Source organism: Rissa tridactyla, chromosome 1 (genome assembly GCF_028500815.1).
Source record: "Rissa tridactyla isolate bRisTri1 chromosome 1, bRisTri1.patW.cur.20221130, whole genome shotgun sequence".
Taxonomy (NCBI): domain Eukaryota; kingdom Metazoa; phylum Chordata; class Aves; order Charadriiformes; family Laridae; genus Rissa; species Rissa tridactyla.
In genome coordinates, this window is record NC_071466.1 from 116,294,012 (window position 1) to 116,308,954 (window position 14,943).

A 14,943-nucleotide genomic window follows, 5' to 3' on the forward strand; every position below is an offset into this window, starting at 1 on the left:
AAATTTCTCCCATGCCTATACATTTTGATCTGCAGTGGGCTGATTCACTTATATTTGTTCAATCCTAGGGTAATCCTAGAGACTTACACTGCCTGCACTATGGAAAAATTATCTGCTTGAAGCAAGTGATTTAACGTCGTCTGGTTTGAATGGGTGTTTGTTTTTAAGGCAGTCTTGGTAATACTGCCTTCATGATTCCTGATCTAACTTGATTTTGAAAGACAAATCTTGGTGCTGTCTAAGGATTTTTTTCTGGCCTTTGACAGGAGCAGAAGAAAGAGTAAGGAAATACCTTACTCCTGGACATCTTACTCTTGCTTGTATGGAAACACAAAGGCCACTTCTGAGATGCTAAATCAAAGCCAATACTAGATGTCAGAAAGTACAAGGAGTAAGTGGAGCCATAGTTCAAGCAGCTTGCCCTGTGTATTAGCCAGCAGCGATTCTGAACATGGTTTCCTAGGAGGCTATGTGCACTGCCCGTCTTTTCACTGTCACTGGGAATTTGTGAACCAATAACTTCAAAAGCATTTGTCAAAAGGTTAGAGGTCTTCAACTTATTCATTGTCCAGAATTCCATGAAAGCAGCAGTGGCAAGGAAGTGTAATAACTGTCTATAGTGGGGGGGGGGGGGAAAGGTTATTTGTATTCTGTTTGAAAGCAGCTAGCTCACTGGTCAGTACAAATATACCATCTAGAAAATCATCTCTGGTCTAGCCATGGTATGTGTTGTATCTCTTGTCCAGTGGGAGCTTCATGAAAGGGATATGGGAATTTTTATGCTGGAGGGAAGAGATTTAGTAAGAAAGACAAATCTCCAGGAAGACAATTAATTTTGCTGTCCAAAGAAAACTTGTTTAAATCCTTACTGAATTTGAGCACGCTGGGAAATTGTATTTGGATGTTTCCTTAGCAGAATAGTGGAGTCATAATTGAAGTTGGAAGGAACCTCCAGAGGTGATCTAGTCCAAGTGTCTGCTCCAAATATGTCTAATTATGTCAGGTTGCTCAGGGTCATCTTCAGTCAAGTCTTGAATGCCTCCAGGGACAGAGATCCCACAACCTTTCTGGATATCCTGTTACAGTATTTGAGCACCCTTGTGGTTTAAAGAAAAAAGCAAACAAACCAACCAACAAACCCTAACCCCTTTTTTCGCCCATATATAACTGGAATTTCCCACATTTCAACTCATGCATTGCCTCTTGTCCTATCACTGCATGCCCCTGAGAAGCGTCTATCTAGCACCATCTTCTCTGTATCCTCTGATCTTCCAGGCTGAACAGGCCCAGCCCTCTCAGCATCTCCTTGTATGTTGTGTTCTCCAGCCCAGCTGACCAGTTTGGTGGTCCGCCACTGGATCCACTTCAGTATGTCAGTATCTTTCTTGCACGGGGGAGCCTGAAACAGTATCCAGATGTGGCCCTATAGAGGCTGAAGGGAGGAAAGCAGGCTTACTTCCCTAAACCAACAGGCTGCTCTGTTACTAATACATCCCCAGGCTTTGGCTGGCCTCCTTTGCTGCACGGTCACGCTGCTGGCTCATGTTTGACTTGTCCACTAGGGACCCAGATCTTTTTTCTTCATTAAGGTGCTGTGTCTTAGGGCACAAATAACTGCAACAAGAATTCTCAACATGAAAAAAATCATTCATGGTGTTCTCACACAGGAAATATAGGACATAATAACAAATGCGCGTCAGTTTGGGTTTTTTTTTCCCTGTTTAATTTGGTGAAGAAAAGCTTGGACAGATTTTGTATTTCTTCTTTTTAATTTTACACATTTGACTTGTTTTAATTAGATTTCTGATAAATTTCATCCTATCAATTTATTGGTAGAACATAATTTGTATTCTAGAAACATCATCTGCAGGCATCTGCGAGAACTTTGGGGTTTTGTTATGTTCCCCCACCCACAACCCAGTGTGGATTTAAGAGCATTACAATATGTTCTAGTTTAGATCACGGAAGCAGTAAATTACTTTTAAATTCATGCTGGACACTGGTTTGTTACTTAACCTTAAAAATGCATACTCTATTTGCTTCAGGAAATCAGAAAATACTTCCAATGAAATCATGTTCTGTGTCTGATTATTCTTACTCATTATTTCTACCAATTCATTAAAATCACCAGCTGGGTAGCTTCTTTAATTTACTTCTGAATCTCTTTGGAAACCTCTTCTAACAGTAATGCTTTACCTCATGCATATGCTGACCAGAGAGCAGCTTATGGCTGACAGAGTGTCAGCCTTATGTGCAACACCTGCCTCACCTTTTTCATATGCTGTAAACAACAAGGTGAGAAATAAGCACGCTATGGAGCAACTGAAACACAAAAGGAATCCCAATGTAGTTGCAATGCGGATAATCCAGTTTGGAAAAAAATTAAGCTGCAAAATATGTAAGTAAAACCAACAAAAGGAATGTTTTGTGTGTTATCCAGCTGCATTTTCCACAGTAATAACAAAGTTAGTTTACTGCATGTTTTAATCCTGATATATATAGGTAGAAGGCTAATTAGCATTCATTTATCTTATAACAAAGATTATTGGTATTTAGATGTAAGTCTGTTGGTATTACTTGAGCTTTTTTCCAAATATGGAAACTCTTCCTGAATCACAAAAATAAAGGGTTGGTAGGGGCTTAAGTGTTTACTTGCCTAAGCCCTCTGCATAGATGCAGAACCTGTGTATTGGTTTCCAAGAACATTCAGTAAGAGAGATTGCGCAGTGGGTTGAGATCATCTCTTCCACTGCTTTAGTTCTTTTATAGATGGATTTTCCTTTTCATGCCTTCCGGATAGTCAACATTTATCTTTCCCTGCAAACGGAGTCCATCTCTTGATGGACTTGACCAACTGTTCTCACAACCCTTTCTGTATTGGGAACCTACGATCAGTCTAGAAAGCAAGCATTTGATAAGACACAAAAGAATAGGTTTCCTTTTGCTGTAAGTCATACATTTTGACCTATGTGAACTTCTGAAAGCTTCTTCCTACGTGAGTTTATGTTTATGTTTAGATAGCGTTACGTGTTCTTCAAGGAATACCACATACCTCACATAGAAAGGGGTAGTGTCTGCCCTGTATTGGTCAAAAGCTGTCAAAATTAAAGGGTTTTGTACATATTTTGCCACATGCCGTAGTAGACGGACAGCAAACTATGAATAAAAAATATTCAAAGCTAATGTAATCCTTTCTCCCCTACTTTAAGAATTCCAGACCACTTCAGTAGTCCTGGCTTGACTGGTGCGAGTGTCAGCCTATTGAATTTGAAATTTCGTGTTTGAACACGTGCTAGTTTCTCTTCCAGCATGCTCAATTCCAAACTTTAATTGCCTGATTAAAAAGCGCACTGTTTGTGTAGCATGGACGTGTATCCACAAGTATCTTGCCTATTTTTCCTAACCTGTGAGTTGTAAAGTAACTTTCACCAACTTTAATTGTTTTAGTTGCTTTGTTTTATTGGTCTTGGTGACAGTGGTTTCAAAATGCTCTTTTGTTGTCTTCTTGGAAGAGAATGCTTTATCAAACAATAGAAGTCCTATTTTTGCACACTTTTTGTGACAAGAATACATGCTCTGTTACAGCTGGTTGTGGGAAAATTTACAAATGTTGACACAAAGAGAATCATTTCTGCAAAAAGATCTCAGCATCTAGTATTTCAGACTCTTAAGTGATAGCCATATTAAGGAAGTCTAATTCATTTGCCTCTATCGCACCACTGCCTTCAGGCAACATACCCCAAACCATCTGATTTACAGTGCTTTGCACCATAGGTTAGCTGTGCTTTTCAGGCTATGTTTTTAATATATGAATTTTGATATATTTTGGCCCCTTTAACTTGCCACATATGCATATTAGTCTTTATAGGAAACTTTCTATTTTTGAAGGAGCATTTCTCACTCTCTGTAAAAATGCATACTTAGTCTAATAATAACTTACCAGAAAAAAACCCCACACATTCTTTTTTTTTTTTTTTTTTAATGTATTGGAGAAAAATAGAATAACTTCATCCAATTTACAGGAGTATGTAATGCCTCCAGTGTTCTTGTTTCTTTAGTTTTTCTTCTGTCCATAAAGTGGTATGTCTGAATATACTTTTGGCTGTGGTGGTAGTGGTGGTGGGTTAGTTTCCTATATACAGGTGACAATTTTGTGTGAAATTAGGTATAGTAAAAGTCCTGTTTCTAGGTTCTTCCTTAAACATACTTTCTTTCTTACTATGAGCTTGTTCCTTATGCATATGTATACCTCATGTACAGTTGGTCCAGATTTCTGTTTTGGATTCAATTCCGTATCAGAATCGCCGGTCGGGCTTCCAGTACAATGGGAGCAACACCAGAATCGGTGGCATATTGCTAGTCAAAAGATAGTACAGCAAATTGACCTATCCAGAAGTCGAAGTCTGAATATGGCTGCCCACAGTCTACCTTGATGTTTATGTTGTAGATGATGTTATAAACATACTGTATCCAACAGTACATTATTTGCAATGTATGATTAGTACTTACATTGCATCAAAGGAAATAACTGAATTACCATTTTTTGTGATATCTCACAATTGTCCTTACAGTTTAGAAGTACTGTGCCCTGTAAGTATTCTTTCAGCTAGGTTGATTAAACTGCAAGCATCAAATTTGTGTTAGGCCCTATTTTGAATTATTAAAGCCTGTCAGAATAACTGGATTCGTTGTCAATGTCTAGCTTATATTTAGAGTCTTTTTTTAATCAAAATGAGCTGTTCCCTTTTTATGCTTTCAGGTTCTAAGTAGTAAATAAGTGTATGTACAGTTACAGTTAGACAGGCTTAAGTTTACGTGCAATTTATGACCTCAAAGTAGAAAAGGAGGTATTTTCTTGACGCTTTCCTATCTTTGTACCTCTTCATAAAACCTTTCTTGCTAATAAATTTAACATATCTTCTTTTCACCAGAGGCTGAAATTTTACTAGCAGTGTGCTGGCTCATCACATGTTAGAGAGATGTTATTATGACTTTAATGCAAAAACACAATAACTATGCATTAAATGTTGTTCACATTTAGAAAGGGAAAAACCTGAAATCCTTCTATATGAGATTCTATAGTTATTGTAAGGTACGGTCTGCAGCAAGGGCTGTCACAGGAGAAAGGTGGATGCTCAGGAGGGATTTCTTCTGTGCCAAATACCAGACAAAGCCTTGGAGACCGGCAGACTCCTGTTGTCACCTCTCCTCTATTCATTTCTTCTAGATTACAGTTATCCCCTTTGACTAAAATTCCTAAGATGTTTTAGGGCTAAGTTGTCAGCGAGTGTAAAGTAAGAGAAGACCAAGGTTATCTAGAAGTTATTTGAAGAAAATTGAAAGCAGCTCTTGGTGACCATATCTGTTATGCCCTGCTTTTTGTAGCTTATTCTCAATTCTGCAAGCACTAATGATACTGCGTATCTAAACAGTTAAAATTAGCTCCTTTCTAGCCCCCTTACCAGGTGTATGTAAGTAATAAAGCTAGTTCAAACTCGTTATGGGTCTCTGTTAGATCTTCCCATCTTGTGACTATTTTTCTAGCACTCACCTACTACAGACTGTCACTGATGTTTGCATTTCCATTTGTATCATTGGAGATACCACATTAAGGAGTACAGATTCTTAACTTGGGAAGGCATTTATTTATATGCAACCATGTCATGTCTTACTGAAACCTCTGTCACTTGAATGAATGTGTTTGGAGAGGTATTTTAGAGGTGTTTTAAGATTTTGGAGTACCTCTGCACAAATCTAAAAACTCTTGGTTCAGTATGAAAATTCTTCTGGGAAAACAAACAGCTTTTATCCATTGATGGATAAAATGAGATGAGCACATTAATGCTTTTGATGATAGTGGCGGTAATGGCCTAACATCAGCTGTTAGGCTGATGTGTGTAACCCCTGAAGCAATGGACAAGGTCACCAAGTGCTTACTGCTTTCTTTCCAAGAATCTGAAAACAGTATTTCACCTTTGGCTTCTTTTACGTTTAAGAGGGCAGAATACTCTCTCAAGCTTTTAAAAAGCAGTATGTAGCAACATATGGTGTCCAACCTTTCTCATTACAGCATAGGAAATGCTTGAATCGGGTAACAATTGTATGACATTTCATGGCTGGACCATACCAGCCTTGTATTCTGCACTGACTGTAGGCAGCAGCTGAGCTCCAAGCAAAGTTTTGAATGTCGGCTTCGACCTACAGCAGTTAGATTCTCTGTTCTGGAAAGACCGCTTCTCTCCCTCTAATGTTATATTCCCAATGACTTTTTAGAATATAGGAATTGCAATGAAAGCAGTTGTTAATGAAGTCCAGTAGCTTATTTCTTGTAAGAATCGGGTATTTCCCACTTAGTAGTTTTTTTGTTACTGTTATACAATTTTCCCACTAAAACATTTTGCGTTAGCACCAGCTTAAGTGTTTCTAGGACACAAAAACATATGAAGAACTTGAGAAGCATATGGCTTTCAGACCTGTCACTGATTCTACTAGTATTTTGCATGTTATTTTTGTTATCCCTAGATAAATACTAATAAAAGTTTCCAAATATTTTGTGAGGGCCTGATAACTCTAAGGGTTGCTCTATAATTGTTGCAAGGGTAGGAAATATGCAACAACAAAAAATAGTATAAAATAAAGCAGAATTATGCCTTTTCCTTTCACTATAGGGTAATTAGAATGTTCTGCATGCTGCTTTGTATTTTAGCAAAAGATTTTATGATATTTCTTCTATAAAATATATAGTGCTAAATCCATCTAAGTACTTTTAACTCCAAATCTCCAAATGTAGGTTTTTAGCTTACATTTCGGTAAAGGTTCCTGAAAACTTCCTTTATTCTGGCACCTGCTTTTTTTCTGTTACAGCACATGTTTTTTATAAACTTTAGGTAACCCTTCAAATGTCCATCTGTTCACTGAAGATTTTCTTGACCCCAAGTAATCAAGATGCTACCTCAAAATCCATGTTGATCATCAGGCTTTGTCTTTACTTTCCTTATAGGGATCTGCTTCTTAGGGAGACATTGTAATGAGGTAACATTTATGTTTTTAACTATATAGAGGGTGTTCTTGTATAATCAATGTGCATACATCCTGTGCAAAATAAATTACTGTTTAAATTTTGCTATGTGCTTTTAAATAGTTTGCAATATTTAGAAGCAGCAGTATTGAAAAATGAGTAGATCAACATCCCCAGCATTGCATTTCTTCCTTTGGTCAATTTAAATGAAAACTTCACAGAGGTTTTGCATTTTTTTTTATTTAATCTATTCATCAGTTTTATTGAAAGTAATGTAAAGTGACACTTAATTCTATCATATTTGGCTAATATGTAACTCAGCTGTCATGCACCCAGAGAGATTCTTTAGGGTGTTCAGCTGTCATGTGTGATTTATAATACAGTTTTGTTGCACGAGAAAGGAAAATTTAAAGCTGAATATATTTGTTTTTCTTTCTCTGTGAATGGAGGGGAGGGAACTGATGGCAGTCTTTTTAAGACTCGATTTCCATATATTTGCTTTGATAATATTGACCTTGGAGTTCTGAAATAAAAACAAAGGTTCAGAAGCTCAACAAAAAAAAGATTGTTGCAAAAACATTCTCTCAGAAATTGTATGCCTGCAACATGCCTGTTGTTAGGAAGAAGAGGTCACAAACAGTAGACAAGATTAAATGATATCAGAGTAACAGCTCGCCCAATGCAAATAATTATAAACACAGTATTCAACTTGTGCAATTCACTGAAAGTTCTAACTGTCCTTTGGCAACTCTCTTACTAGGGTCTTCCCAGGTGTCCCCTCCAATACCGCGTACTTGAATTATTGAACTAAACAGTATAATTTAAAATCAAATTAAATGAATCTCAGAAGAATAAATCAAATATGTCACCCATGAAGGGTAATTATCTTTTATTTTCTCAGCTATTGTTCCATCCTAGATTTCTTTCTTTTCGTACTTGTGAAGTAACAGATGCTACTTCTTTATACAGTACAATAAACATTTCAGTATTTTTTTAAACATTTTAAAATTATGTTGGATAAGGAGAACTGATAGGAGAACTTTAAAAACTACTTCTGTTGTTATAATGAGTCAACCAGTATTAGTTTTAAACTTTTCCTTTTTTTAATTGTCTAGACAAATTTTTCAGCACAAATAAACCAGGCTCTTGTGGTAACATATTTAAAGTTTTCTTAGTACATCATTTCTCTGTCATGATTTTAACAATTTATTCAAGCTTAAGAACGAGGTGTAAGTAACGTGAGTAGCAAACCCTTTATTTGGATGTTGTGGTTCAGCAACGGACTTGCTGCTTTTTGCTGAAGTGCTGCCTAAAGGGCAAATTAAGCTTAAAAAAAAATAAATTGCAGCTTGCGGTTTATAACTCCCATAAATTTTTTGTTGCTAAACAAGCGAGTCAAACATATTATCAAACCTTTATTTGTTAATAACTTAAACGATCTATGGTTGCCTCATTCCTACAAGAAATACTTTTTCTGTCCTTCAAAAAATCTTTTGCATTTACGACTCCCTCTGGAACTTGCAGATACATGGGAGAGAAACTTTACTTTGATTAACATTGTTTGCAGCTTTTCCTGCTTCTTGTCTTTTAGTAAATGCTGTGCATACAGCTTTAATTGCTTTCCTGATGCTTTTTTCGTAGCCATTTCATAGCACTTTCATTATGGCCTCCATTCTCCATTATTTGGAGATGAGCATAATTTTAAAATTGTATAATTTTCTCATAAAGCCTCAAAGCTATAACAGCCCTTTCTGTTAATTTTATCTAAAATGTATGAACACCAGTGCCATACATGAAACTATGTTGATATAGAGGAACCACGTAGAGGAACATTTTCTCCGGAGACGTGTACTGAATGATGAACTAAGATACTACATTTCACCTGTACTTCAAAACATTCCTGATAATTAAGACTAGTTTTACTGAGATCGCATCACATGCTGTGTTCCAGGAATGACAGCCAGTTCTGGCATCTGAGTGACGGATGCTCACCTGATGCTCCCTATGCTGCTTCCTAATCAAGAAAAAAAACAAAACTGAGAAGAAATTATTGGTAGTAATTTTTAGACAAGGGGAAATAGAATACAGGATTACTATGTGGTTTATTAATGTTTACACTGAAAGTCCGTGAAAGAACGTCTGTGTCATTGTAGTTAAATTATTAAATGTTGTATTTGCATCATTATCCAGTGAAAATGATTCCCTTTTTAAACCATTAATTGAACCTGTGAGTTTGTTTTCAGTTGCTGTTCCCAAATGTAAAGGGAAAAAATGTGGGATTTTTTTTGACAGCACTGCACTGTTGAGTTGTGGTATTTGTGGTAGATTTTATGAAGACACTTGAATTCCTTTCTATTGAAACTATAACCTTCTGTGGGTTTTCCAGTACAGATTGTGACAGAAATTTTTATTGATGTTCAATGTTAAAGCAAGATTCCAGTTTACATCTTTGTTCATGTAGTTATTTTTTTATTTTTGTCCATTTATAACCTATTTGTAAGCCCTTTCTATGAACAGTTCAGTCCTTCTGAGTGCTGGGAGAAGTTCAACTTGGAATCAGAAAGATTCATTTTTAGCTTCCTGCTGGGATACACTTTACCTTATTTGGTCAAATTATAATGAATCATAGAAAGAAATATATGCCTAAGAATGGTTTGCAAACTGCAAAAATATATGCAATAAAATAATCTGTCTCTGGGGAACACATACAAATCAGTTATTCCAATAATTATATACTGTCACTGTTTAGACATCATCTTTGTGCATCAGTCAATGTAAAAATAATATTTATTAACTCATTAATCTTTACATTCTGTAGATATATCCAGAAGTGTCCGCTATTGTTTTGCCACGTTACTTCTTGTGCTCTTGGCTGATTCTAGGCATGCCTGAAAAATCTCCATTTAGTCATTGCAATAGTTTTACCTGGCCACAAAAGTACTGCCAGGAATGCTGTGCTTTATAGTTTCAAGCAATGTATGCACGTTAATATGATTTTAAGATCCTTAGTCTTCCAGGTCTGTGTACTCCTCAGTGCAAGCAAAGAAGCAAGGGCGTCAAAAAGTGCCACAAAAGCTGACCACAGAATGTACCAGCCTAACTTATCATCCAGGCAACTCATCACTTCCACCAACCACCTGCGTACACCTTTCCCTTGTCACTGCAGGTGCTTGACCCACAATAGTTACACTTGTCGCAGGCAGAGTGAATAACTTCACTTGTAAGAGAGAAGCAGTGAAATGTTTATTAACATAAAACAGTGATTTAACAAAGTTAGTAGTGAATGCGACAGTGTTTTATGAGATTCGATGTCAGGGTACACTCGATTATTTGCTGCATAGAGGCCAGGGTCAGACAAGCTCTCAGGGAGACCCTCCCGTTGAGTCACGAGGTTCAGAAAGGACCCCCTTGCTTTCTAAACTCCTTCTCAGAGAGGAGTCTGGGTACGGCTGGATCCAATCCTAGTCCCAGACTTGGTCAACGGTTTATGTCTAAAGGATTATATATGCGCAATCAATCCTTATATCACTTAGCTAAGATTTCAAAGTTTAGCATGCTATTAGTCACTTACCGAGAATCTGTTGCGGCAAGGAATCTCTCAACCTCAAGGAGAAGAACCTTAAGCGAACGTCCCCACTCAAGGGGAGGTCCTGTCGTGCAGCCTGCTGCCGTGCAGGAGAGCTCAAAGGGCTCTTGGGCTGTCCACTATTTATGGAGTAAGATAATTGACCTATAGTCATATTCGCATGGGAACAAGATACCTAGGTTCCCACTCCAGACAGTGTTTTGGTTATGTTGCCAGCCATCTCCCACAGTTCAAGTGCAACTCATAACAACTCCCGCTGATGGCCATGGCTTGAGCAGGAGCCGGGGGGGGGGAAAAGGGGAGAGCACACCGCCACAATACTTCCTACTATTCCAAAATTTTCATCTCTGCTGCACCCAATATTTTTTTCTAGACTCCTCTTCCTGCCCCATAGTATCTGTTCCTCCAACACCTTGTGATATCTAGGAGGAAGGAAAAGCACGATAGGGAATGGGAGAGGGCAGCGTTGAGCCAAGGGGGTTCTGAGGGAGGCAGTGGTCCTGAAGGGCACTTCATAGTTCAGAAGTCCTTTAGTCATGTCATGCTTTGCTTCCTCTTGATTGTGAGCTTGTTCCCATCAATTCTGGTGCATAAAACACCAGCAAGGTATTGTTTCTACCATGTGTGTCTCGTTCAACTGTGATTCATTTCTGTGGGTTGACAGACTTGGGGGAGACAAAAGGGGAGGGGCGGGAGTTAGGACATGTTCAAAATGATAGTCAGCATGTATTGGTGGGGGCAGCCATTGAAATCTATGTTCTAACTAGATTCAATTAATTTAGCATGAACCATTTGCTAGGATTTGTTATGATCATTGCCTACCTCTGTTTCTTTTATCAGCTTCAGAGAAGAAATTTTGATCATAAGTGAGGGGCTATTACAACACTCAAGAGCGTTTTGTTTGCAGTTTTAGTTGATAATGTGGAAAAGATAGCTATTAATTATATTTCTGTCTGCAGGCTTTCTAATATCCCAGTTCAACCTATTCTTGGACCCTTACTGAATCAAAATGGGGAAGAGAAAACCATATTATTAGGTGCTACTAATTTCTGTACTGAGAGGTATGGGACAGCTACCTCTGATTACTGTTTTGCTCTGAGGAGAATACTGCTAGTTGTGGAGAGTCTGATAATCTGTCCAGAGAACTGGTCAATGGAGTCGCTGAAAAAGAATTTTGTCTTGGTTTTGATAACAGAACAAAAATACATATTTTTTTATATATTTTTTAAAAAAATATCTGAATTTTCCTAATTCTTTCCATGACATAGTCCAGAGCTAGTGTTCAGTGTTTCATTTCTGTGTGTTGATAAGCTTGGGGGAGAGAAAATGGGGTGCAGGGGGTTGGACATATTCAAAATAACAGTGATTTAGTAAGTAGATTACTGTAAGCTAGCTGCAATGCATTTAAATTTTCAGTTTTTTAATTGTTCTGTTACTGAGGGATTGTAGTACATAGGAAATTCTAGACTATTGTAAAGAAGCAAAAGATAGTAGTTGAATTAATCTGTTAGAACTCTTCTTCCAACTCATTTGACATACCTGGAAATGGAACACAGGGCTCTCTTAAAGGAAAGGATGCCAAATCTCAGCTTTGCTTTAAAGCAGTAATCATTATGAAAGTGAATTAATGAGAAATAAAGTATATCTGTGCTTGGGAAAGAAAATGGTCACAGGTACTGATATAGCCAAGATTAGACACTAGACAATTCATTAATGCATCCCATATTTAAAGTGATCAGTATGCATGTTTATGTTTGACAAACAATGTTCCTTACAGTTCTTTCTTCAGTTCAAGAAAAATTTCCTGCTCAAATAAGTCTTATTTTTCTGTCTTGGAGCGACTGGTTGCAATAATCTAGGTTCCCTAGAAGTTTTCTATAACTTAAGCCACGTATATGGAAACCTAAGAGGAAAGAGTAGGACTTGCTAAGACTGACCAAGGCATAGGTATTGTACTTTATAATTCTGCAACAAGTCTGTGCTCACAATTGCTAGGTATTTGTGTTTTATCTTAAAGATATACAACATTTTCAGAGAGTTATGGCTGGGAGAAATTTGATGAGAATTGAAAGGTATGTTTACTCAAATGGACAGCACAATTTAGAACAAAATTTCAGGTTTCACTTTCCTAAAGCTGTTCAAAATTCTTAATCTGTGTATTCTTAGGAGAGTGCGCTAGCTGTCATGTTTTCAAGTATACTGAGCTTGGGTGTTCTGTCTGTTTTCTCTTAAAACTTTTACATTCTTGTAGATAATGATCAATGAAGCAGAAATTGTTATAACTTCTAGTTCAGTGTCACTAACTACAGAATAAGGAAAACTTTTCATTCTCTTGATGTATCTCTCAACGACTGTTTACATATTTTGTATACAGAGCAATAATTACAATAGGTTTCAACTCAGAATATCTTGTCACATGTTAATTATGACACTTACTTTACTGTAGTGTGATTATGCAGATCTTTGTGGTTTTGTTCAATGGAAAATAAAGACATGATATTTTCATCAAGTTAAAATATTTGCGGTGGTTTTCAGTAATATGAGGAATTAATTATATGATCAAATTGTTTTGACATGAGGCATGTTGCTAGATACTTGAAAGATTAACAGAACTGTGAGCAAGCAATTTATACAGCTAGTAAGAACTGGATGACTTACTATGTTAACAAGTGTGGTGAAAAATGAATTTGTAAAGGAGGTGAAGATCTGCTTAAGGAGGAGATCCTTAGCTTGCTTTCAGTATCACAGCATCATATTGTGCCATACTATATAATAGGTAAACAGGAACAGGATGAAGTCTGGAAAAAAAACACTGCAGTTGAAGTACAAGTATTTTAACTTTTCTTCCTAACTTCCTGCTACAGTAAATCTGTGATTTCTTGTTAGAATTGTCATGTGTGGAAAAAAGAAAAAAAAACTAGCAAAAGCAAGAGTGTTAATTTAACTCTACCCAAATCTTACTCTGATCTGATAATTTGATCATTACAAATTTGATTGCTATTGGATAAAATAATTCTTTGTGTCTTCCTGAGCTTTTTTGTAACCTCCTTGCCATGGCTTTTCCTCTAAATGCCCGAACTGAAATATTTCAGATTAAATTTTTTGTATCAGTTTCTTTTATGTTCTGTACTCCCCTTGCCTATATATTAGCAGTATATATGTTGAAGTGGAAGTCTTCTGTTTCTTTGATTAAGGCTGTGAACACTATACTGGTTGTCAACTAGCTGTGGATTTGACAAGGATTCATTGGGAAGCAAGGATTTCAATTTGCAAAATTGAAAAAGTCACTTTGCCTCAAAGGATGTGCAAGTGCTTAATGGGAGAGTAACCTGAAAAAGTACAGGACTCACTGAAGAATTTGAATCTTTTTTGAAATGCAGGTGAACTCTCTGAACCACCAGAAATAGCCATCCAACAAATATATCAAAAATGTATCAAAAAATGTGCAGGAAGATTAACAGCTATTCCAGCAAGATTTTTGTGACCGTAAAAATTAAATCTCTAGCAAAATTTTATTCACTATGGTTTGATTGCTAATGAATGGAGTATTCATTTGAAGGTAAGGGAATGATAGTAGGCTTCATAACTTCTAACTTTCCTATGAAATCTGATGGATGATTCATGATAAAGGGTCTGAAGTTCATATCTTGCCTTAGATTCAATTTGTTCTTCACAAAGTAAGCTTGTCAACATCCTGGTTCCTTAGTTCATTTAAGTTATGAATTTTTTATTAAATTATAGATTTGAGTCATTCCAGTGATTTGTTACGTGAAGTGGCAGAGGCAATTATTGGAGCAATGATGAAAACAAAGACTGAAAGACAACTGTTTCCCTCGACAAATAAATGGAATTTGCTGGGAAAATTAGTTTCCCCAAGAAGTGCAAACTGTGTCTTTCTGTTGAAATTCTGGCTTTCTACAAGAAAAAAGATTAAACCCTATTACTGGTTTGCTGGTTTGTCCCCAGATTTTCTTTCTTTTTTTTTTTTTCTTTGTGTGTTTTAAGTCTTCGGTTTTCATAACATCTTTATTTTTGTAAAAAGGGAATAAAGTTGCAGAGATCAAATAGATTTGAAGGATTGGTGTTTAAAAGAGTTGGGGATTTTGGCCCCTTACTACCCAAACCAAATCCCAGAGTTGTTTTCCTCCTTGATGGAAAGGAGTGGTCATGTTACAATTTCCTATAGAAATAATCTTTCGTTTTATTTTCTTGATGTATGAAAAATAGCTGGTTAAATAGATATAATCTCAACTGTATGTTTCAAAGGCCTTGAAAGCTCTGTAAGCATGCCTTTCTAAGGATAATGTATTTCATACTGAAGTTCTACTTCAGGAAACAT

The 14,943-nt window shown here is 36.7% G+C and overlaps 1 protein-coding gene across 6 annotated transcripts in view; it reads left to right on the forward strand.

Moving 5' to 3' along the window:
- The window catches only part of CADM2 (cell adhesion molecule 2), a 669,070-nt gene that overhangs the window by 365,874 nt on the left and 288,253 nt on the right, over nt 1-14,943 (forward strand). The window contains exon 1 of one of the 6 annotated variants that reach the window (XM_054204887.1): nt 6,742-7,032. The exons of the other annotated variants lie outside the window; for them this stretch is intronic. The gene's annotated coding sequence lies outside the window, so the exon portion shown is untranslated. Of the gene's footprint in view, nt 1-6,741; nt 7,033-14,943 lie in introns of those variants that run through there. 6 annotated transcript variants of the gene reach the window in all.